This window comes from Hesperophylax consimilis, chromosome 10 (assembly GCF_061612785.1).
Source record: "Hesperophylax consimilis isolate HC1 chromosome 10, BYU_Hcon_1.0, whole genome shotgun sequence".
In the NCBI taxonomy this organism is placed as follows: Eukaryota; Metazoa; Arthropoda; class Insecta; order Trichoptera; family Limnephilidae; genus Hesperophylax; species Hesperophylax consimilis.
In genome coordinates, this window is record NC_142845.1 from 33301658 (window position 1) to 33327658 (window position 26001).

At 32.3% G+C, this 26001-nt stretch overlaps 1 protein-coding gene across 1 annotated transcript in view; it reads left to right on the top strand.

Moving 5' to 3' along the window:
* LOC149420641 (neo-calmodulin-like) overlaps positions 1-26001 on the top strand; it is a 346944-nt gene that overhangs the window by 182719 nt on the left and 138224 nt on the right. The window lies entirely within an intron of this gene.

Here is a 26001-nt window from a genome sequence, read left to right on the forward strand (position 1 = left end):
AGGGTATTTAGAATTAGGAATAATAATGTAATTAAAACAACTTTTTTTTCTCAACATTGTACAATGTACATGCTTTCTACATGTGTACATCTTTGCGTTGAAAAGCTTTTTTGCTCAACACTGTACAATGTACATGCTTTCTTCATGTGTACATCTTTGCGTTGTACATTTTTTTCTCACAAATCTATCTTCTGCTATTTATATAAAAATCTGTCGTTTTGTTTATTTTTTGTTTTATTCTGAGAGAGATGAAATGTTGCATACAAAAGAGAAAGAAGACTCTCTTCATTAAGTTTCAAGAACCATTCCATCCCTTTTCCCACTCCTTACAGCAGAATTTCGTTACTTCTTTGCCTTACTTGACGTTCAAAATAAGAGAAAAAATTCTCTTTACATCTGGTTTTGAAAAAAGTGTAAAGCTTGGTGACGCCGGTAACTTCAGCTAGTTTAATGATAGAAGGAATCCAACTTTTTTCTAGCGTCGTTGATGCGAATACCATCCCCTGATTTTTTATTTTGATTTAGATACATAAGTGGAATGTAATAGTTTGATTTACATTTTTACACTAATTGAACACTGAACAGGCCCCTTAGGAAATAAGTTTTTCCAGGAAATTCTTAGAACCACTCGTGTTGGTACTCAAGACATATATTTAGGTTATGGTTCAAACTAAAGTATGTTAGAGATGATTCATGAAAGAAGTAGTCAGATTAAGAATCAGTTAAATATATTTTTTCCTTCCGTTACCCTTTTTTATCCGAGGATGGATATATTCAGGGAAATCTTCACCCTGGACAAGTTTTGAAAAAGCAAATTTTATTTTGTTTATTTTTCTTTACTTGTTCACTTATATAATTCTATTGCAAACAACAAATAATGTACACTACATTTTCAGTCGACACTCGTAACTATCAACATTTCGAATTTTAAAAAAATCACGTGTAAAAAGTCGACATTTCGCAAAGTTTCATTTAATTCTACATGCATCACTTCTTAAAAAATAAAAAATAATTCAATTTTTTTATTTACGTGTGTACTCAGGTGACAGGAAACATAATTTAAAAAATGTATATTTCCCATTTTACGTAAAAAAACTTGTTTTTCAGGAAAATATAATAAAGAAATAAATAATAAACAAAAGCAAAATTAGAAACTTCGGAAGAGTTATTGTATCGTATGATTCTTTGAGTTATTTGCTTTTAAAAATGGAAAGATTTGAACTCTCACTGTCACAAAAAACTACATAAAAATGTAACGATAATTGTGTACTACTAAATAAATGTAATAAATAAAAAATATATAAAAACGTATCATGTAAAACATTAAATTGTAGTAAACATTAAAGTGAGTTCGGCGCATTGTCTCCGACTATATTTGGAAAATAAATAATTTCTCTAAGTACTCTTCAACCTTCATGAAAGAGAAAACTAATCTAGCAATCATTTATCAGGTATTGAGCGTCCTCACTGGAAGGGACCATACATATCTCCTATTTCAAGGCCGTGCGCCGGCTTATATAGGCCGTCCGTGGTACATTATTCGGTAGATAGCAAACCAACCTTCAACCTTCATGAAAGAGAAAACTAATCTAGCAATCATTTATCAGATATTGGGCCTAGAACTTATTTAAGTCCTCACTGGAAAGGACGACACATATCTCCTATTTCAAGGCCGTGCGCCGGCTCATATAGGCCGTCCGTGGTACATTATTCGATAGACAGCAAACCAACCTTCAACTTTCATGAAAGAGAAAACTAATCTAGCAATCATTTATCAGGTATTGAGCCTAGAACTTATTTAAGTCCTCACTGGAAGGGACGACACATATCTCCTATTTCAAGGCCGTGCGCCGGCTTATATAGGCCGTCCGTTGTACATTATTCGGTATATAGCAAACCAACCTTCAACCTTCATGAAAGAGAAAACTAATCTAGCAATCATTTATCAGGTATTGAGCCTAGAACTTATTTAAGTCCTCACTGGAAGGGACGACACATATCTCCTATTTCAAGGCCGTGCGCCGGCTTATATAGGCCGTCCGTGGTACATTATTCGGTAGATAGCATGGAGTCGGCCACTGATTAGTAGGTTTATAATTTGCGTAACCAGTATGAGATCTACGATATCCAGCGTTCGTACCTACGGATGCCGTAATAGGTGTGAGTGAAAACGTATTCTAGGTCGCACCGTTTCGTTCCGTTACAATCATATCATTGTTTTAAAAACCATTTTTATAATCATAGGGTTTTTCTGCAGCTGGAGATATTTTGAATCTTTACAAATTCGTGGACGATATAAAGGTACGTTGTAGTTCTATCACCATATTAATTTATTACAAGATAATTTTTCAGCGGCGCATTACTAATGTAGATTAGTTCTGCATCTTGGAATAAGGAAAGATATATGCACGTGCGCTTTTGTAAAGTTCATATAGGCATTTTTTTCTAAAATTGTAACAAAAAAATGTGATCATTCAAGAGCTTATAGTCAATTATCAAGAAGGCATTCCATCTGTTAAGTGGCTATTAATAGCCAGCATTCCGATATAAATATGTCCTCTATAGCGTCTTACGTTAATTTTCTTCTGAAGGGCAGGGTTGTGTACATAGTTAATATGTTAATACTAAACATGGATTGAAAGAACAATATTCTCGCCCGATTAGAAATTCCAGCATTTCATTCCAACAAAAATTCCACATTTCTTATACATAAAAACCTATTACGCGCATTTAGTGAAATGACACTAAAGTGCGCTATATAAATGCCATGTTTATTAATATTATTATAACATATCATTTTTGTGAGTAAATAAAGTCAGGGACATCACGGGAAGGTATTGCAATATCAAGTGAATCTACTAATTTTCCCATATACATGAAAAATTTATGGATGTGGATGAAGCAAAAAGTTTGTGTTCAAACAGGGTTTTTAGGCAGCTTATCGTCTCTTTCATACTCTTACACGGAGAATAAAAGTGATATCATGCCAATTTCCTGTTAAAATATTACTCATTCAGAATATATGGAGAACACGTGTTCTTTTCCTAATAAATGTCATGACGGAATGTGACAATATTAGTATATCGATTTCAATATTTTATATATTATAACACGTGTTCCGCTGTCCTCATAAAACATTCGCTTTTAACTGAAACATTGTAAGGAACTTTGTCAATTAGTTTTATCATCAAAAGCTTGCAGTTCCATTTTAACAGGAAAACAAATTTTTAAATTAACAGTATTTCATATCAGTAAGTTTTCTCCGTGTACGGTGACGTTGCGTAATTTGTTAATTTGTTTAGATTGTATTCAATAATATTAAAACAGATTAATTGAGTTGAAATCGTCCATTCTACACAATTAGCCTAATTCAGTATACTTAAATTATGACAATGACAATTCAATTGCATCGACTGACCCATAAATGCATTATGACGGCGATGGATTAATGACTCCCACGAGGGCGCAATCTATGTCGCGGTTCAGTGCGGACTGAAATCGATCCAGTATTTATAGGTTAGATAAATGCATCTGTATGCGCGATTGCAATTATATTCACGTATCATTGTGGATTTATAAAATTTTAGATGGTTTCTTTTGTGTATGAGTCATAATTACGAATTATTATGTGTGAAATGCTTGGCGTGTTCAATTCCTCGGCTGGCTAAGTCTTCCATCACAACACGAGCAAAAATTTACGCTTACTGTGGTGGTAGTAGGAGATTTTAAAATATTGTCAGATTATTCGTAACTTGAGAATGTTTGTCTTTCTTTAAAAAAAAAATGATCCTATAATATTCGAATGAATCCCACAAACAGAAAAGCGACAAATACATCGCGCTGTCGATGATTTTGTTGTACAAGATAGATTACACTGTCAAAGATCTGATATCACCGACGATTATGTTATTGTGAATGATTTATTTATCAATTAAGTCGTTTTAATTTTGTAGATTTTCTTCATCGGACATTTTACTCTTGTTTTTACGCGGAGAAAAATTAGTGTTAAATATTTATTAAAAATATTTTCTCAAATTATTAATAATATGGTTAAAATCCCGATTACAGGCCTTACCGAATGAGTGAACAGGTTTCTTGATAAACTTGGTAGTAAATTCCGAACATATTATCATGATATCATAAAACTAATTCGAAAATATATGTCGCTGACTCTTTTACTGTTTCCGACGATTTCATCGTTTTGAAATTAGTTTTTGAAACATAATGAATAATGATGATGCCATTAAGCATCACAAAGTGACATTTTCCTTTCATCCCTGGTTAGTTGTGAAAGTGTTGTATTGTGTATAGAAAAAATAATTATTGTAAAATATTAATTTGGGTAAAATGGAATTATTTAAAATTGAAACATTTCTTCAAATGGCTCATCTTTGGTGACCAGAACTGAATAGCCAGGTACTTCCCCACTATTTTCAGTCTTACAACATACCCCAATTGGGGATGCCGTAGTCTCGCCGGTTACATTCAGTTGGGTGCAGTTGGGACTCTCACATTAAAATTAAAATAAAGCATTTTATATGAAACTTGAATAACGTGTAAGACATCCTGCACCTACCTTTTTCTTTATTTTTATATTCTTATTAATTTAAAACCGCACAAGAGTCCCAACTACTCCTAACCGTCTGGAGCCAATAAGTGAATGTTGTGAGGCTGATGGTAGTGGGGAGGGAGATAGGGTTGAGGACGGTGGGAAAGTACCTGGCCATTCAGATCTGGTCACCAAACACGGCCAAATCTTTTTTTTTATTAAAACACAAATAACTTTGTTTACATCACTTTATTTCGATACAAAATCTCAACATGTTTCATGAACCAAGTTCACTTCATCAGGAGCACAAGTATACTTGTGCTCCTGATGAAGTGAATTATTTGTGTTTTAATAAAAAATAAATAATGCATTACAAAGTGAAAAGCAGTTAGAAGAAGTTTTCTTCGAAAAAAAAAATTACGGCCAAATCCTTTTCAAGCTACGTTTCAATTTTTAATGGTGGTTTTACGCCAGGGCGATACTGAGAGTATCTTCCTCTCTGGAACGTGCCGCAAATATACAATATGTATATTATTATTAATGAATAAATTGTGAAATAACACAAATCGATCAAATTTAATTTAATTCCACACGCAGGTATTTGAACCCGCGAGCTCTGGTTTGCTAGTCGTTAAACTAACCCCTCGAGAAAGTAGGCCACGTATATTTTTTAATCAAAATTAATACCTTCTAGGTTGTGATTTATTTGAATTTATCTAATTGAATTTATTTTCAAAATAATGTATTTCTGCTCGAATACACAATTGAAATCATATGTTTCCTCTCTTTTAAATAATGACGTTCAGGCTTGACTCCAACGTTTCCAATTAATTACTACACAAACGTTTGCAAAAGCAATTTCACTAATTGTCACCCAGTGTTTTACTCTCCCATTTGTATTCAATACTATCCATATTTATCCACTAATTAACTCAATTATGTACTCAACTTTTTCAATATTATTATTTTTTATTTTCGATTTTATGTCCGGGTTAAATCTTCCCCACAGGAAAAACTAAACCCTTCCACACGAATGATCATCTAGTCAATCCACATTATGCAAGTGAATTATATAACCATAATAAATACAAATCAATACGAGAACCACACGTCAACTCACCAGAGATCAAATGGAAAAATAATTCACCGACTCCAGATATTTTCATATCAGAGGGTTCGGCTCGGTAGAACTCCTAACTGGACCTATAAATCGTACTGATCCCTCAGTATAAATATTGAAAAATCTTTCGTTATCCTACATATATTTAAAATGATTGATTTTTATACATAAATTCGACATATCTAATACGCCTAAATTTTGAATGAGAGAGCTAGGTATAATGCCAGTAGCCGAAATAACAAATGGAAATATTTTTATAGCCTGAGAATACCAAATTCTTTTAATCTCATTTCCTAAATCTGTATATTTTCTTATTTTTTCAGAAACAGATTTTTGAATATTACAGGAATTTGATATAAGTTATTTTTTAATTTTGTAATGTTAAACTATATCGGATCTATTATAACTAATTGTTCGGTCTGTTAGTATAGTTTTACCATAATATATTTTATAAAATTCATTTTCTAAAAATGACTTTAGTTCGTATTCATAATATGGTACTATATTACGGCAGTCAATCAACTTATGTTTAATTACCAAATTTTGGTGACTTATTTTTAAAACTTGATTGTGCCTAAATGTAAACTGGGACGGCGCCAACACAGAACATCCCGATATATTATGTTATATATGTTTAATTATTATATTTTATTATGATTATTTACTTATTATTACTTACCTTTTACTATTAACCTAGTTTATTTGTCGTTTAATTAATGTTATTTTATGTAAATCATTATTCGTACTATCCGTATTGTCATTGTCAGTATGGTCACCCTATGTTTGTGGCTGATTAGCCACCGCTGGTACTTTGTTGTACATATTAAGCTTACACTAGAATCATGGAGAAAATGTTATACAATCCATTAATATAAACGTACTGCGCAGCTGCAATTTTCGTTTGAATAACCATATCCTTACTAGAGAAAAACGTCATTACATTCGTTAATTTTTTTGTTATTTATTGTACAAATAATTTGAATGTAAATTTTTGAGTTTGCACGAATAAAAAAATATATTTAACTCAATTTTTTTAAATTTTGCAACAATTTTTTTTGCGACCTCACGCATGTGAATTATGAGTAATCTTCAAAAATCCTGTTTTATTCATAAAATGATCAATTTACTATAGATTCGTTTAATTCAACATATTGAAAACATACACGTTTTATTTTTCCTCTGTTTTAGATAAGTAATTATGCAATAACCATTTTTAATATTGTTTAAGTTCAAACGGTTATGACAGTATTGAAGTTGAATTTTCTTGTCTATATTTTAAGAACTTCTTTTATGTGACGTTTTTTTAATAACATGTAAGTTGTGTCCAGGAAATTAGAAGCAAGCATTATTTTTATATGAACGAGATGAACAGTGAGTTTACAGTTTTCTTGCAAAATCCTTAAATAAAGTTACTGAGTTTTTTGAATTTTGATTTTTCTGAAATTTAACGACGTTGTAACATTTTTTTAAACTTTTTTAATGTTTGAAAATAAAATATTGCACTTTTTAACTGTTAAAAGTATTTGCAAAAACAAAAAAACTGATGGGAAATTTTATCTTATTTGTTTTTATGACATCTCCAAAACATTAACATCGTTTAGAATGCACAGTTCCGACAAGTAGGGTGGCGCCATATCATGCACGGCTTTGAAAACCATCCAGCAGAGTTTGAATTGGATTCTCTCAGGGCACTTAAGAAAATGAAGGTTCCGCAAATGTTGTGAGATGTGGGAATATTTGGAACACCGGTTATCAGCCTTGCTGCAGCATTGAAAACTGACTGAAGTCTGTCAGTGTATATTTTAGGGAGACTTGCGTATATGTCATTGCAATAGTCGAGTCGTGATACAACGTAAGAGTTTACCAACATCTTTGTTACGTTGGCCGGAATATTTCTTCTAAGATTATTTATTACTTCTAGATAGATTTGATTTGACGCAGGTGAAAGAAATCTGCGCTTACTGTTTTGTTAATTTGGGATTTGATTGAGAGATTTTCATCTAGATGAACACCTTGGAGTTTAATGTAATTTTTAGGGATTATGTTTCAGCCAGAAGTAATGAGAGGAGATTTATCTAACATTGACTGGCTCTTTTTTGTTGAAATTCAAAGACATCCACTCTGTTATGCCACCAATGCATTTAACAGTGATATCTTTTAATTTATCTTTCTCATTCGGCGCACAGTAGAAATAGAGTTGCTGATCGCCCGAATATATATAGAAGATATCCGAATGAATCTATAATTTTGGCAACATCGTTGATGAACAGAATAAAAAGTAGGGGCCCCAAGACTGAACCCTGGGGGACTCCAAAAGTCAGGGTCACGTAGGGAGAGTTTTTACCGCCCGCTTGTACAGATTGGGTTCGGCCACAGAGGTATGATTTTATCCACTTAATAATTTCACCACCCAGTCCAAAAGTTTTTTTCAGTCTGTTGATCATGAAATTGTGGTCGATGGTGTCAAATGCTGCACTCAAATCTAATAATGATAGCAAAGCTAGCTTACCTGACTCATTTGCAAGCATCAAATCTGAGAACACGCGCAGTAATCCAGTCTCTATAGAATTTTACCTTCTATAAGCTGATTGGTATTTTAATAGCAGTTCATTTTTCACCAGATGGGCGGTTATCTGCCTGATCACAATTTTTTCTAGGATTTTTGAGATGAACGGTAAATTTGACACAGGACGATAATTACTTAAATCCTCAGAATCTAGTAGGGGTTTCTTTAGAATTGGTGAGACAAGGGCCTTTTTAAGCAGTTGGGGTACCTCACCTAAGTCGAAAGTTTTGTTATACAGGTAAACTAGGAAGGGTACTATATTATTCAGACACTTTTTGGTTTTCTTTGACTTTCCCAGGTTGGGATTGGGTCTAGAGCACATTGTTTGTTTAGAGAACTGGACACAATTTTGGTGATTTTTGCCAATGTTGTGTGTGTGAACGTAATAAAAAATTCACCGTTGTAGGTGGTGAACGTAGGTGGAGGTGCAGATGCTATTGTGGCCAAAATACTATCGATTTTTTCTTGGAAAAAATCGGAGAAATCTTTCGGACTGAGCGTTGACGTGGTTGAGTTTTCAGACTCACCTTTGACAGTTTTAAGCGAGTCCCAAAGTCGCTGGGGGTCAGACTCTTCACTCTCAATCTTCGTTATCCAGTAATCGGATCTTTTTCTCCGAATTGTTTCCCTATATTCGGTTTGCACACTAACCCACGCTTCCTTTTGGCTGGCAAGTTTTCTGCTCCTGGATATTTATTTATTTACGATAATTTTCTAAAAAAGCCTTATTTGCCACATCATGCAATAAAACCATAACCAAAAATGGGTTCGCGAGAAGGAGATTATTATCTTTTAAACAGTTTTTATTTATAATTTTTTTCTAGAAAAAAGATATGTCAAAAAATTGTACAATTATTATTCTACTCGCAATCTTTAATTAAAGGATCTAAAATATAGTTAAGCCGTCAAATATTCAAACCAAAAACACATGATTTTGCATTACTGGTTTGCCCTAATGAAGATAATGAAGTTGTAAGATAGGCAGACTTTTATAATATTTTGTAGCTATTGTTTCACCGAAAGGAAACGAGTCGACCTAAATCTTTTTTCACTAAAATGTAAAGTGGCAAATATCTCTTACATTCACGTAAAGCATGAAGGCTGAAGATTAATTTACTAAAACCTTAATTAAAAACTAAAATTATCATGAAATCCATTTTGAAACAAACCCATTGCTCATTTACATTCATAAATTGTCTCAAACAACTCTTGTGTTAAACCGACTCTTAATACGACCTTACTCTGGAGTATTTGATTACCTATCGATTTGACTATTTACAATAATTTATTTGGTGTGAACTGCTATTTACTTCATTAAATAGACCCACATCATTAGCTAAATCTATTAAACAGTGTGAATAATCAATCTATCTGGCGTCGGTAGTCGATTAGCGAGAACTCAATGATTTAATGAGCGATTTGCGGGGATGACGTGCAAAAAACAAAACTGACTTATTATTAATTCCTTGTTCTCCCGCCAGAGTGCTTTTTCCATTATTAGAAAGAAAAAAAAGTTGTAAAATCATGAGAGAGCAATGTTTTCAAAACTCAAAGAAACCAAAAAAATTATCTACGTATAGACAAATATGTAGTTTTTTTAATTCATTTTTTTTAAATTTAATTTATTGTCCTCATTTAATTCGTTAAGAGTAAATGTCCAAAAATGGCTGAGAAAATCGTGTTTTTATTTATTATTTATTTAAAAAAAAAACACGAAGATCAATGTAAGTATTTTTTCCGTTGTCTAGTCACATCTATAAAATATTTTGAAATTTTTTTTTTGACAATTTTATGGAATTCAATAACGGCATTGGTAATAAAATTAAAAGCAATGAATTGTCAAATTTTTTCACTATAAAAGCACCTATATAGGAATAATATAACTATATCGTCTGTAAGCGGCATCACCAAAGTTTGTCAATTCTTTCGAAAGACGAAATAGCTGTCACGCGTAAATAATAATAATTACACAGCCGTACCTCTTTATAAACTTATTTATTTTCATTTCTAAATTTAAACAAATACATCTTTGTTGATTTTCTCAACTACCATACTAGACTCATTCCCATATTGTGGTAGTCGTACATGATTTATTTAGGAATAACACAATAATATTTTTTAAACAGATAATAAAATAGACATTTGGACTAAAATTTAAAAATACATATTTTTATAGAAACCATATTAGAAATAAATATAACTGATTCAAAAAAAAGAAAGTGTAAAGAAAATAGAAATAAAATTCAAATTATTAAAAAAACTTGAAAAATCATACCAATTATTTTACATCATTATTTTTTTAGAGAAAACTTTTTTATTAAACAGTGTTAGGAACTCATGTATTCTTTAAAGAAAGCTCGTCCCTTTTCAAATAGCCAATGTTGAACACGGATAGTAAAAACGGATATAGATTTAATTGGCTTTATATCGGTGTTTAATGCGTTGTATATTTTAGGAGCGATGAACCAGAATTGTCGCTGAGCAAATGTGGTTAAATATTAGGGTAATAAATAGTTTTGAATTATACTTAAATAAACCTTTAAAAATGTATGCACATATATACGCAGGGTATTAAGGAACGTACTTGACATACTTTGACCGGTGATTCCTGACATTATTTGGAGTAAAAAATGTTCAAAAAATTATGGTCTCCGGTGACTATTATCGATGTTTCTTTTTTTTCAATCCAAACAATATAAAATCTTCCACGTGTCGCCACTGGTCACTAAGCGGATATAATTATTTTTTTAGTAAAAATAATATAAAAAAATATTTCTTCAGCATTACAAATAATATTTTTATCATATTGTGGTAAAATCCATACCTTTCGTAAAAACACTAAAATGTGTTGGATTTAACCGTTTGAAAGCCAAGCAAAAAAACATGTTTTCGGGGTGCAAGTATAAGGATTTGAAAAAATTTTAAAAGAAAACGTAACAAAATTATTGATACGAAAATTTTGCAACTTGGAGGTTTAAAATTGCTCTTTCTTGTAGATATTTTTTTTGCAATTCTACTTATGTATTGTAATTTATTATAAACATCTTTAATCTTCTAATTTTTGGCTAAATAAAATAGATTAAAGAGAAAAAAGATCCTGTAGTTTTTGTTATCCATTCAGTGTTAAAACAAAAATGTTTTTACATTTAGTAGACCTGGAGTTGCAATACTGTACGCGAATCAGTTAACATTTTTATTTTGGACTAATAAATAATTGACACAACTATTGGAGTAGCTGTGATAAACCGATGGAATTGGAAAGGATTCTAACTTACCCTTTGTTTTTTCGATCGATATTATGGACTTGAGAGAGCACTGCTTGGTCATCACTGCACAAGCTTCCGTAATAGACTCGAATTAAATGCACTAAAGGGACATGTTCACTGCACGACACTGATGTCACTGATGTGGGTTGTTGTTGGGAAGTAAGAGCTTCACGGATGCACTCATAGATGGCAGTGCATAGAGCTTGCGTGGAAGTCCGTAAGATGGCAGCTAGTGGCCAGTAGTCGCCAGGGCCAGTGACAAGGCTCCCAGACAAACTTACTGTTTCAGATCTCAATTAGCCAGCTTCCATATAGGTCGACTATCGAGTCACCATTATAATACGCGAAGTATTAATAAATCCCTGATTTATCACAAAGAACCATTTATTTATATTCTCCTTCCACGACGAGTTGGAGAACTGTTTGTGGGAACACAACAGTAGTCAACACTGTCAGAAAGAGACAGGTAATTGGGTGGAGGAAAGCAGGAACGTGTGTTAAAGGGATAAGCATATAGTTGCGTCAACAATACATATATTATAGTAAGCTGCTAAAGCCGTTTGTGTCGTTTACGGGTAAAAAGTATTGGTGACCGAGTACTTTTGGGTATCTTGTGCGGTATCACAGTGAAAAGACGTTCACTTTGGTATCTGCAGTCAAGAAAACATAATAATACATTCTTTGCGCATCCATCTTTCATCGGATATCTCCGACCCCTGCCTTTCCCTAATGGCCTTTTGATGCGCGCCAAAACGTTTTTCATATCCGCTTTAAAATGAAACATCTGCGTCTTTCATTTATTTATCGAAACGTGATACTTATTTTGTTATATTAAAAAAAATATTAACAAAATAACCACTTTTGTGTCATCCGCTATTTTTTAATGCAAACTATAAATATCTTAAATTTAATGATTTTTTGTTTGTGCCCTATAGACTCCAAAACTTCCGGACCGAATGTGATACAGTGAAGAAGACTTGACTCCACAGACATAGGAATTAATAGACGAGAAGATAATGACGAGGGGTAAAATCAACTGTTGAAGAACGAAGGGAGTGAAGCTGACTGTGATTCGTCAATAAATCAATCTGACAGTAAATAGGCATCTCGCATTATAATATCACCATTTACTTCTTAAAAGTAAAATCTGCTTTTGAATGAATAGACATTTTTACATGGGAGCGCAAATTACTCGCCACGTTATGAACAAATTTGCGAAGTCCAAATTCGGCAAAAAAATTCGGTTCTATTTTCAGAGTCGAATATTTCGTTTAAGTATTTAGTTAAGACACTTTTATAAATGTTCATAATTTACTTCCCAGCAACCAACCAGCTTTGTGTTTCGCGTCCAGACGTTTCTCGATGTGATAGTAACAACTGATTCATATTATACGATGTGAATATGCTTAAAATAAAGTAAAATAATGCTTATATATGGAATGTAATACGACAATTGGGTTTATTCTCTTTTTCACATCTATTTTTACAAATTTTCATAGTACAAGTCAACATTTTGCCGTGTTATTTCGTAAAATGAACCGATGATGCCTCGACCATAGTTCGCACAAGAATGATTACGTGACGTTTTCAAATTTCATTTGAGGCCATACGCGAGCACAGCCGGCTCCAATGGAACCGGTATGGGGAGTGGGGATAATACGCTTTTAATCACTTAGGGCAGGTCTACTAATATTCATATGTCTATGCTTGACTCTTATTTCTGCACTGGAATGAAATATAGAGACGAATTATAGTCGATATAATGTAATTTTTTAAGAGTAAAAATTTGGATTTCATGATATTACATGTATGACTTGAAAGTTAATGGTTAAAGAGGTCGAGGATGGCAGAAGAAGACATGGCACGATCAAGTAAAACAAATACATATTTCAATACAATGATATTATTCTCACATTCTCAAAACTTTACCCCAAACTATTTGTTAACGAGCAACGCCGGGTGCAAGTCAAATAGTTTTTTTGTTGTTATTTTTTTTCGTCTAATTCAGCATTGTCAAGAAATTAACCATAAAAATATATTTTTTTAATAATTTAAAGTACCCACCTTACATTAAATTTTACAGTATTTGTTTTATTACAACCTTTACAAGTTTGGATTTTGTTTTGAAAAAGGCTGATTTTTGATGTATTTGAGAAATGCATGCCAACAGTAATGTTGGCTAGAAATAATTTTGAAACAAACCAAGTCCATTCCGTTATATGAATATTTGCGTAGTAAATATAATTTAGAAAATGGGAATAAAGACTCTGCATTTGCGTTCATAAAAAAATAACTCATCTAGGTGTATGTCGATTCTTTTAAAATGAACTCATCTAGGTGTATGTCGATTCTTTTAAAATGAACTCAGCTAGGTTTATGTAGATTCTTTTAAAAGTTTTTTTGGTTATGTAAACATTCAAAACTTTTTTCTCTGATTAAGTCAAAAGATCCCGGAGTCGTCCTGAAAACGGAAACATGAAAGTGATAAAATCGAAAGACGGAAAAAATTTGACGAATAAGGAAGAAATAAAAGAGATATGGATAGTATTTTGTATTGAGTATTTTGAGGAAGTCTTCGAAAGCGACACGAGTGACAGTGATTCGAGGCAAATCAGATATTCAAGATGATGTGGCGAATGTTACCGAAATCCACATGGATGAGATAGAAAGATCTATTAAATTTATGAAGAATGGTAAGACTGTCGGTTTTGACAATATTGCTGCTAAATATTTTGAAGGAAATGGCCGTTTAATTCTTACATGGTTGTGCAATATTTTTAACCAATGTTTAAAGGAGTGTTACATGCTATTAGATTGGAGAAGGGCTGTAATTATGCCGCTATACAAAGGTAAAGGGTCACGTATGAAATGTAAAAATCGTAGGACCATTAGCCTGCTTAGCTCAGTTGGCAAGCTGTGTGGTAGAATTTTGATTAAAAGGGTAAAAGAAGAAACGAAGAATAAAATATGGAATGTGCAAGGTGCTTTTATAATTCTCATTGAGAAGTTTCAGGCAAAAAACCAGAAATTTTTTTGGACCTTTGCAGATCTACAAAAAACTTACGATCGAGACAACAGGAAAAAGGTATGGATGGTGTTGTCCAAGTGTGGAGTGAACACGAATTTCACACAGGCAATTGTGTATCTGTATGAGGGAAGTGTTGCATGTGTTAGGGTGAACGGTGGTTTTACGGGTTTGGTTTGATATCACAAAACGTGTGTAACCATGTGTTACCATGGTTATTTCATCTATACAATGATAATTATATGCGAGAGTTGAAACAGGGTGGAAGTGGGCGCGAATTTGAGTAATTTGAAAGTATGTTGCCTGTTGTATGCCGATGATGCGGTGCTGATTGCTAACAGTATGAAAGATCTACAGTCTTTTGTGTATAGGATGATAGAAGTATGCATGAAGAATGAGTTAACGATGAATTTAAGTAAGTCTTAAGTCATGGTGTTTGAAAGAGAGAGTTCGAAAGCAGTGTGCAGGATAGTTGTGAATGAGGAATTCTCGGAGTAGGTGGGAGAATTTGTGTTTTGAGAAAGTGTGTTTACGAGATATGGACTGGCTGATAGAGATATTAAAAGAACGATCCTCGGAGAGATATATGATGAAAAACTAGAATTTGTTTAATACATAAATTACATTACAAACGTTAATATGAAAACCTTAGAATTTTTGTTGTGAATCATTCAAAACATTAATTCATTACCTGACACGATAATTGTATCTGTCTCTTTAGTTCGTATCCAATTAAAGAATAATTCCGTTTTTTGGTCACGAAAATTCACATTAAAAATGTTCAAAGAATTTAGTAAAGTTTTGACAATTTATTAATTTCAAGTTAAATATCCTCTTCGAACAGATAACTTTACCTTTTTTTAAATACATGCATTTGGACATACGTAGGATCAGCGACCTATATTTCTTTTTTTCAAAATCGTAAATTCTGAGCTCGACTATTCTTCTAGAACTTCAGAGTCTGGTCAATTTAAGAATACCTACTCGACACATTAGGCATAAGGACTTTTTTTAAATGTCACCATTTGCAACAAATTATGTTTAGCAAATGAATACACCAATGATATTGACATTTTTAAAATAATACATCTATGTTTAATATACTTAAGCAATTTTGTAAAATGAAGACATAATTCCTGAAAATTTCAGTATATTATTATTATTCCATTTTTATTTTATCCAAATATTTACCACTGTAAAGTAAGAAACCATCGTTTATAGTCCTTTGGTAGAAATATTTTTTCCCTTTTTCATTTTCATTTCGTTTTCAAGTCAATATTTTCGTACGGCTCAAAGATTCGACTTAATTGAACGACGGATCAATTAAACGGGAGCCGTGAGCTCAGATCGTATGAGCAATGACGATAATCTGCTCACATGATACGACGCCCCCGGAACGGATCCCCCATTGAACGGCTCCCCCGCTAAACGGCTCCCAGCGTAAGCGTATAAATGATCGTGAAGGTTGGAATAAACTTCCTAAATATCCATAACAATTCCAACGTAATTCAGGTCCAAACTTAAAACTTACCTTCTTAAGCTGTCATACACCTAAATTTGGTACAGAGTTAAAATTTTTTTTATTAAACAGATACTACCGACCAAGCGTCTATATAAAATAAATAAAACGGATACTACCGACCACACCCTGTATATCAATACGGATACTATAGACCACACCCTGTACATTAAAAAGACTACCAACCACACCCTATATATCGAAACGCATACTACCTACCAAATCCTATATATCAAAACGGATACTACCGACTACAACCTGTATATCAAAACGGATACTATCGACCACACCCTGTACATTAAAAAGACTACCGACCACACCCTGTATGTCAAAACAGATACTACTGACCACATCCTGTATAACAAAATCGTTTTTATAAAAAAATAATTTCGATGTTTTCACCTTTTATAACATTTATATTCTAAGAACAAAACTCTTATAAAATAAAATATCCATTATTTTATACTCAAGTCCTCTCAGAAATTTTATTTTTAGCTCAAACTTCGCAGGTACACTTCAAGAATTCATCAAATTTCGGAACTCTATTGAAAAATCGTCCCTATCTCGACTGAAAATAAAATAATGACGAATCCAGATATCATTTCTCGGCATATTTAAATGTTGAAAGTCTCCTCAGTCCCTTTATTTCTCTTCTTCATTCCCTTTACTTCTCGTCCTTTGTCTATCAGTTCGACGAATCAATATGCGAAGACAAATTGATAGTAAAGAAAGTGAATTTTATGAATAAATTTTGAAGAATATTCGTTGTTTTCTCTCTGTATTTCTGAAAGTAAGGCGCTGGCTATCTAAGAGATAATAGGAACCCCAAAACGAAGGACAGGGAAAAGCAACCACTCAGGTTTATGTGAAACGTGGCGACTTTTTATCTAATTTTAGTGTTACAGTTGTTGCTTTGAAAATATATTTTTCGTACGTTTATTACATTAACAATAAAAACGTGTTCTTGTTATAGTTTTTTTCAACGGAAAAGAAGTTCCAGGATTATGTGTATGCGAGGAACATTTTTCATTCTTTGTGACAGTGGACGGCCAGTAAATAATTATTCTGGACAACATTTATTTCGTGGAAATTGCGACGCGTTTTTATGGTTACATTTTTCATTTGGCTTTAACATTTCTTATATTTACTCACAATTTAGTTGAGGTAGCTATGAACCAGGGGGTCTAGCACAGTGGAATCGATAACTTTAAGATATCGAATCGATACCGAATGAAAAACGTAAAAAATAATTAATCGACGTTCGCTTGCAACACTTGAGGTATTATCATTGAATTGGCAGTCTGAAACGTCAAAGTCGTGCAGTTATATAAAAAATATTTTTAAACTGACAATGTTGAACTGAAATACTAACCTACATGTGCATTGGCTTTTCGTATTTACTTTATTGCGTTAAAAGGGAGTTAAATAGTTAGTAAGGTTAGTATTCACAACTTTCACCAGAAAAAATGCAGTGTATTGGACCGAACAAATTCAACTCGCCGCGTATACAACTTTCTTCAATTCTAAGAGCTTCGATAGTTTATCTCCGTTCGTCAATAAGCCAGTAATTTTGTATAGTGAACGATATGATTCAAAATAATATATTGGCAGTTAACCGAAGCTTCTCTGATACTATGGAAGCGGCGGTAAAATTTGTCTATCCGCCCCGTGATAGTGGGGTAAACTGCCCTCGATACGCGGCTTTTATATTTTTATGTTTCAATCATACTTCCACTTATAAAATTTGTGCTCCTTATTTATTATTTAATTTTAGATGCCAAACCACCAGGCGAACACATTTCATATGTGTTCTTATTTTGTGTTACTATTAATGTAAGTATGCATACATTATTTCGTACTAACAATCATGCATGCAGGGACATTGGAGGGTCTAGATTCATTTTAAAATAAATGTAGCTTCTTTTTACAAAATTAGAGTCCTGACGTGTGCGGCTAAGGAGGTTAAACAATCAGTTTCCTCACACAGCCGTCGGGAAAGGGTGGGTCCCCTCCAATGATCATACCTCCTGGTGGTTGAAAATTACTCGGGAAAGAAACTTGACTGATTTTAATAGTTGTTAGGTACATTGCTGTAAGCTGATTCCTCTCTGACAAAAATCCACAAATGAAGTGCCATAAACCTAACATGGTATCCGATAAACAAAGTTGGTAGGGTCCAGTAAATGAATATTAGTAGCATTAAACTTTTACGATCACTGTTAAAGTATTAGGCCCTTTTTCCACGGGGATACCGTGATACCCGATACTCGTCGATTCAAGTATCTCGTGACTATCGCCATACGTCTGTGCTGAGGTTCGAATACAAGCACACGTTGCGGACATTTTGTAAATTCTTCGGAGACGCCAGTTTCATCAGTCAGATCAATGCTAGGAACAAAAAATTCAACAAAGAATTGCAGAATATTAAAATGAAAGCTGCAGCAGCTGTTTGGTTATGAGTTAGGTTATGAAAACATTTTTGCGAAATTGAAATATAATTTTTTTTTTATTAATAATTCTAATAGACAATTTTTAAAAAGTATTATATTACGTGCTAGTCCAGTCAATATTTCAGTATGGCATTATTGGACTGGGAGGTACATATAAAAAATAATAAAGAATAATTATTAAAGTTTTTGAAAAAAACAGTCAACATTCCCTTCGGCAACATTGTTCTAAATTTTCCAATTTCCGAAAATTGAAGACATTTTTTTAATTTAAATCAAAAGATAATAAATGCATAGAAACAATTTAGATTTAATTCATCACTATGACATAAACATGACATCAAAATTCTTCTAATTTCTACACAACAGATGTATAATTATTGTATTTACAAAGGGATAGAATATTTTAATAGAAGTAAAAAAAAAAAAGGTTTTATTCACGAAAAAATTATTAACGAAATGCAGTCACTTCATTTCTAATTTATATTTTTAATGCTACCACATCCTATGCTGTTATACACTCTATAATACTACTCCTTCTCGAGAATTTGAACTATTCAAAGTTGATTTTCAAGTTCTGTGAAGGTTCTATTAAAGTTATTTTATTATTCCATTATGGCCAGTTGTTGAATATAACCTTAACAGAAAAATCGACTCTTAAATTTGATGAATGTTCAAATTCTGTGATACAACTTATCCTTAATGAAGTGTTTTGTGTAATTTGTATCATGAAACTTTAACCTACAAACTAACTTTCCCATGCACTTGGACCAAAATGTATGTACTTTATTTGAATTCCTTTACCACTATGCAAGGCCAAAAAGCTTATTTTGTTTTTCCTTTTATCATTCTCTGTGACTTGGCAACACTTCTTGGATAGTAAATTTACTGCCAACAAGGAGTATTTTTATTTCCTTTACTGAAAAACAAACATCGTAGAGTTTCTTTACAAGGTTTCTTGTTTCGAGGATGATACGCGGCATGTTCCTGATGTAGCAAATAAGATTAGCATTTAGAAAAGCTGCATAATACATACGTGAGATTATTATTTTTGACGTTAAAAACAAAACAAATGAAAATTAAAAACAAGTCGAGGCAAGCTAAACATTAAACATAACTAGATCAGTAGACCTCGCGTCTAAAAACATACGTTTCTGACTTTATTTCATTTTAAATCAAAACCAAAATACTTAAGTAAGCACTTAAATTCCTACCTACTTTATATGTCATATACTATATGTAAACTTTTTTTATTTCAAATAAGGAATTATAATTTTGTCCGAAGAAACGTCAATATCATGAAAATTCTTTATTGAAACTTTCTTCAGGTAGGTGTGTACAATTAAATTGAAAAAAAGGGAATACGAAGATCCAAATAAACGTAACGATTTCACATTTGGAAGAATAAGCTTGAAACAGAAACGGAACATACAAAAAAAATACAGGCAGACGATATGCAAAACGGTTGAGTTAAAACACGACTTATCCACGTTCGGCCTGGCTCAGTCAATAATGTCGATACATGAAAAGGCCTACAGAATGTTAAGAGAACAGTGTTGACAACTTTTTTATAGATTCAGGGTTCAAAACTTAGCTAAAAAAAATATTTTTGAAAACAATTTAAACATTGTAATTTAAGTTTTTTTACGGTACATTCCCGAGTGGCAGATACGTTCAGTATAATTATCTTTTTTCTCTTTAAACATTGTGATTTAGCCGTACTAAGACGAGACAGCACCATAAAATAAAGTAAGAATCTTAACAAAACAAGTGAGGAAGTCGTGTAAAAAAATATGAGCCGTGCGGCCACAGTATATTGGACAGACGTACGGTCGATTTTGCCTAAGCAGGCCTAGAGAATACATCTTTAATACGTTTATCGAATTAATTCTGATAAACGTATCACTAAAATCTCAGATGTTTCTAAATTAATAACTTGGTAAGTTACACATAGTTTAAAAAATAAAATTTGGTGATTATCGTTAAATTTATAGCTTGTGTTTTACGTAAAAAAATTGAATGTTGAAGTTTACGTAAAAAAAATTAAAAATCCAAAACACTCTCGAGGAAGACATGGAATGATTGATGGAGTGAAACATACACTAAAGTCTAGTCATATTAAGAGTTCATAATATTAAAAAAAACGTATAAAAGGGTAGATATTTGAATATGAATATAGTAAGAATAATTGTGAAAGAGCTTTCTACCTACCACTCTAATAAATGGAATGATTACAGTATGTCAATTACTCCAATTTAAAAAAATGCCTTGTAAATTTCAAACACAGCAAATCAGCAAAAAATAAATTCTTACATAATAATAATTATTTGCGACGCAATGTGGGTACGATATAAGTAAGACATTTGTAAGTTTTTTGCTCCAAAAGCATGTTAACAAAATTGTGTTTAAACAGAACATGACATAATATCCCGAAGGATAAAGACGAAAATAATACACAAAGGTTCCTTTTTGTCAAGCTTTTTCTTTTGCTGTTCGGAAAACAAAAAAAGTATTAAATTTTTTGTATATTTGTTTGATATTTATATGAGAAAAGGACAATCTCGGGCTGAATTCAAAATTAAAGTAAGGGCGTACTTGTAATATTATATCTTTTATCAAATGCTCCGATGCTTTGTAGGGAACTCGCTTGCACAGCGCGGGTTCAAACTGTGCGCCCTAAAGTTTAGGTTTAGACTAGAATTCAATACTTCGATTGTGTGAAAGCACTATGAAACAATACATGTTTATTACTTCAATGGCCATATATTATTTTTTAAGCTCAGTTGTGAATAAAATGTATTAATTAAATGAAGTAGACGATTATTAACATTGCAATGGGAAACGTATATTATTTTAAAGCAATGAAGTTCCATTAACAGGGTATTTTTATTTTTTTATGTTACAAATAAATTTTATTTAGTGATAGCGTGAAAAATCACAAGACATTATCACTGTTTTTTTTATTCAATTTTCTAAAAAAATTAGGATGATGAATTTTTTTAGCAAATATTTTTGTTGAAGAAAAATTTTCTCAACGATTTAAAATGTGCCATTTTTGATTTGCCGCCAAAACAGCATTTTCGTTTATATTCGGGAATTCGCCGGCATTGAGTTCCGTCGGGTGACGTCGATATTAGCCGTCTTACCAAAGATTGACGTCATAATGAGGTTGTTGCCAATTGGAACCGTTTCGGAATGTGTAATTTTAGATCATTTTTTAAATCAAATATTAAAATAAAATTAATAATTTTTAGTACGACGATAATAATCAGAAAAATGTAACTTTAAATATTTCACTCAATTTTAACGGTATTCATAGCTGGTGAATGTATTCATAAAAATTACAATATTTAATATACAGAGTAAGATTAATTTATTGAGTATACTTTATAAAAAACGACTTGTTCCTTTTTGCTTTGAAGTAGATGAAAATATTTTTTGCGAGCCCACATTGCTGATAATCTACTTATTAATGAGAAAAAATTATGACAGATATTTTCAATCGAAGAGGCACAGTGCCAAAATTATCTCTTTGAATTATCTTCCCATTTTGAGATGGAGCCAACAAAATATTAATAAATTGTAAAAATGGTCAGTCCTTGGTTAAATTATGGAATTCAATGTATCTTCAAAAATAGGCAGTCAAATTGAAAGTAAGTAGGTAGCTTCCAATCTAACTTTTATCTCATCGTGATAGAAGTTAGAAATCACTTTGATGCAGGATTTAACGCTGTTTTTTCTGGATGATAACGATTGAGAAAATAATCAAAACTAATTGACCGATTTTGCTATAATTTTCAAAGTTTGTTCTGATTAGTGCCAGGAATCTTTAGAGAGTAGTTTGAATGGTACAAAAAGTTAAGGACGACCTAGGAGGTGAATGGTAGAAAAAGGTCGGACGACGGAGGTGGAAATGTGAAGTACGTAGTGAATGGTGAAAGAAGTCACCGACGCCCGTAAACTTTTTTTTAATCATTTTATTTCCACCTTAAAGGAGTCTTTCCACATAACCGGAGCATACCATGACCGTGCTGTGACCGAGCCATGAGTTGCGGGAAAGGAACAAACCACCCGCATCTTCTCCATAATTTGCCGTTCGGTCATAGCATGGTCATGGGATGCTATGGTTATGTGGGCAGACTCCTTAAAAATGCACAAAGTTTTCCGGGAAATTAGAATTCACAATGTCAAAACTTTACTCCAAACCATTCTTAACCCTGTGGAACATCGTGTACACTTCAGCTAGTTTAAGTATTAATAAACATAAATCGAATAGACTGATTCAAATAAGTCTAGGTATCATTAAGAGATAAGTATGCGGAAATAGTACTATTTTGATTCCTTCATCGATACAAATGATTCGTTCATAGTAATCAACATACTTCGAATCTAATCTCAGGTAGTGATTCAATGATCGTCGACTGCGTTTTCTCAAAGTACGTAGTAAAAAATACCTTTATTCGAAAACGATCACAACCAGTACACTTTTTTCTTATCGTTTTACTGCCTCCTGTATCTTGCCACTGGTTTCGGCAGCAGGATTTTTGTTTAGGATCACATACAAAAATAATAATACGAGTAGAAGTTTCTGAGAGGTTCACTGTCCCGTGTAATTTGGGCTCAGGAATATGAGAGAAAGAATAGAAGATGAGAGAAAGATGGAGCTTGAGATCAATACAAGAACAACACTTATTCAAATATCTCTCAATGGAAAATATAACTTTACATCTATATGGTTTATTCTCGGTCTGGATTCTAAAAGATCGCGGTATTTGGGCTTCTCTTTCGGGAAAGTTTGGGAAACGTATTGCGGTTTGCAGTTTTGAACATAAACCTAAAATCGAGAAATGTTGATTTCAACTCAATGAGATCAGCGTGTGAGCGAAATCAGGATTACATATAACTGTGTTAACTTGCTAGGAATGTTTGAAAATTCTAACGGTTCTTGTTAAGGTTAAACGTAATGTAGGTTATACGTGTTCATAGAATGCGAAAATTTCTTAATTTTTTTTTATAAAGTTTTTCAATTTATGCTTAAAAATATTAAGACTAATTATATATTTACGCCCGCACATACGCAATTTGAATATTAATAAATTGTTTTGTCCGCTTAAAAATCTTGGAGTGATTTTTTTTTAAATTCATTATCAGGGAGTATCCGAAATATAAATAATAACAGAGATTTTAAAATTCATGCTAAATACTCACTGAAAATATAAACTGAAAACTTTGGCATATACATAAAAAAAAACCAACTAAACGGCAATACAAATACAATACTATATACATAACTACAAAATACAATAAATATGTGATAATAATTAAGCGAAAATGGTGGAGATATTAAATAAAATACGGCTGTTTTAAAAAAGAGCGAAAATCTCTAGACAAAAGCTTTAGTTGCATTTAAAGGAACACTGATTTTTCGTGCCTAATAATATAACTAAACGTGTTTTTAATCATTTTCGGAGCTTACTTTGCGTCTTTTTTCTATAAAGGGAATTTCATATAATTAAAGTTTTGGCATAAAAAAATGTATAGATATTATGTTCAAAAATAACATATATTTTAGGAACTTAAAAACTTAAGGAGTTAACGAGAAACTTGTTATAAATCGGTAGAAATTGGTTATGCGGGGCTAAAATATTGCCGAAGGAAATAGGGTCCCAAGCTCAATTGGTACAGTAGCGCCCCGGCAAGGCAAAGGTCCAGTGCTCAAGTCCTAAATCTGACTGCATCTTTTTCTGTTTTAAATTTTCTTTTAAAAATCGCTATGTTGTCTTCAATAATATTTTTTTTTAATTTCAAAAAGATTTTTTTTTTATTGTTGATACATTTTTTTTACAATATTTCATATTTCAATTTAGTAATGTTGGCCTCACTGGGTTGTTTACCCGTGCTGAGGCCCCCATTTTATAATTTAAGAATTTATACATTTAAAAAAAATAAAAGAAAAACAACATTAAAATAAAGATAAATTTAAAATAAAAAATAAAGATTAAAAATTAAAATATAATTATAACACTAAAAGAAAATATCAAAAGAGAATGTAAATCGGCATTTATAATGATATATGTGTTTGTGCGTGTTGCGTGTTTTATATATTTTTTTTGTGTTGCGTGTATATGTTTTATTCTTTTATGTTATAGTATTTTGGTAATATTGTCTTTTTGTTCTTTAATCCATTTTTTTATTTTGTGTTTGAATTTATTTTTATTTTTCTCAATTTTTGTTTCAAGTGGAAGACTGTTGAATGCTTTAATAGCGTGGTATTTATGGTGTCTTTGTCCAAAGGTAGTGTTTACCGTCGGAGTTTTTATGTTTTCTTTGTACGCTTGTCTGACCGGTCTATTAGTGATATTTTGTGTTTGTTGGGGTTTGTTTTTTTGGTCGAAAATGTAGTTTAGTAGTGTTTTAACATATAATTGGCGTATATCAAGTACGTCACAGCTTTTAAATATTTGGACTGTGTCGGTTAGTTTATGTTTTTTGAGTATTACCTTTAATATCGTTTTCTGTGCGATTTCTATTTGAGCGATAGCTGCGTTTGTTGCTCCTCCCCAAGCAATTATTCCATATTCTATTATTGATTGGCATAGTGCAAAATATATTGTTTTCAATTGTTTTATTTTATATATGTTTCTTATGTTTAGGAAAATGTGTATTGTTCTGAGGAGTCTATTTGTGATTTGTTTGATGTGATGTGTCCATCTAAGATTATGGTCAATTAGGATTCCTAGATACTTTATTTGTTCTGTTTTTTCTAGAGGGGGGCAATCGCAGATGTTGGTGTTTATGCATTCGTGTATTTTTATGGTGTTTGTATTGTTTTTTGGTTTACATAATTATGATAGAAAATTATTTGTCTAGGTTTTGGACCTTTACCGAACCAGTAAACACGTATACTTCAACACGCTTACAACCCTATTTCCGTGTCATCAAAGCCGTCTTCACAATTTGGAGACGTTGCTTTGCAAGATAACGCAAATGCGAGAGTTTTACAGAATAAGGTCATTCAAGTTGTGAACGAATCCAAGTTGTCACGAATAGGGTCGCGGGGAGTGCAAGGAAGGCTTCGATTCGTTTTCCGCCGGAAACGGAAAACAAACTTTAAAAATCCGCATCTGAACTGCGCCGGAAACGGGCTCAAGCGCTTATCATGGAACCGGAAGTTTGCTTGTTTTTCAACGCGACTTCCGACAGGAGTTTATTTATTATTCTAATGAAACGGAAATAATATTTTTGAATACCTACTGCAGTGCTGAAGCTATTTCATGTTGTTTTTTCTTCTAATAATAATATTCACATTTAATTTATAATATATTTTAATATTCTTCATTGCAAGCAACCGCTAAACTGCCAAAACAAGTTTGTCGGCAGGTCGATTTCACAATAATGTCAAATAAGCCACAATTAAGAAAATAGATTTAAATTTTTAAAAAGTTACTACAATACAAAAGCATAAAATACATAGACAGACAGATATAACACAGTCAACGTACTCATAAG